Below are 1,428 nucleotides of genomic sequence, written 5' to 3' on the forward strand. Positions count from 1 at the left end.
AAGTTCCTTTCTATTATGAAGAGTTTGCCATCTTTGGATGTGTCCTATTTTAAGTGTATTTGCAATGAATTGCTCTTTGCTTTGAAGAACAGACCTGTATTCACCTCCGTAGTCTTCATAATCTATGAGCCAGGCACCACCATTATAAAGACCAAGAGGACTCAAGCACAGAGAGATGACATGATCTGTGTAAATTCACACCGTGTTTGGGGTGGAATGGGGACTGATCTTGTCTGGGCTGATTTCAGAGTGCATTAACCACCATGCTCTATTGCCAAAGCTAGTTAGCAGAGTTCTTCCAATAATGAAGATACATATTTAATTTTTATTTTATACCTTGTCTCTATATTTTACACAGGTACATTTAATTTCATAATTTTGTTTTTGACCGGTTTCCACTGATGTGTCAAATATTACCCCAGAGGCTGATACCAGTTATGAATAAATCTTTAAAGACCTTGATTAAATGTAGATACCCTGATTGGAGTATAAAATTACAGGAATCTGCCTCATGACTAAATTAGATTTAAACAATTGACCCCCTATCAGGATAGCTACACAGAGACTCACTTCTTTTTATGCCAGGAAAGAAAGTATAATGGCACCTACCACAGGAATTAATGGACACTCTGATATCATGTCCTAACTACCTGACGTGAAACACTAGAGGATGATCAAATAAAGTAGGGTAGAAATTAAATTATCATGGCCTGGCGCGGTGGCTCACGCCTGTAATCCTAGCACTTTGAGAGGCCTAGGCAGGCAGATCACCTGAGGTCAAGAGTTCGAGACCAGCCTGGCCAACATGGTGAAACCTCGTCTCTACTAAAAATACAAAAATTAGCTGGGCATGGTTGTGCGCGCCTGTAATCTCAGCTACTTGGAAGGCTGAGAGAGGAGAATTGCTTGAACCTGGGAGGCAGAAGTTGCAGTGAGCGGAAATCGCAAGACTGCTCCCCAGATCTGGGCTACAGAACAAGATTTGGTCTCAGAAAAAAAAAAAAAAGGAAAGAAAGCAATGGACTTGTGAGCATAACTGAATACCAAATAATATAGAAATGTCATAGAAACATATAGTTTACCAATATTTACATATATATTACTATATAATTATACTGATGTATAGTTAATTATATTGATATATAGTTATATAACTATGTAAAATATAGTATTACAAATATAGTTTATCAATATATAGTATACCAATTTCAATTAACAGAAATATCCCAAATGGTAATAATTTTCTAGCTAGACTGACAAATTTTTTTCTCAGTGCAAAAAAGTTTACTGGTCCTATGATGTTGTAGGCAGGTCTCCAACTCCTGGTGCTACTCCTGTGTTTATGTTATGCTACCTACCAAAAGGAATTTGGCTGGTAATTTCCTAATTTCTTTTTGAGATGGAGTTTCATTCTTTTTTTTTTTTTTT

Source organism: Mandrillus leucophaeus, unplaced genomic scaffold, assembly GCF_000951045.1.
Source record: "Mandrillus leucophaeus isolate KB7577 unplaced genomic scaffold, Mleu.le_1.0 Scaffold104, whole genome shotgun sequence".
Taxonomy (NCBI): Eukaryota; Metazoa; Chordata; class Mammalia; order Primates; family Cercopithecidae; genus Mandrillus; species Mandrillus leucophaeus.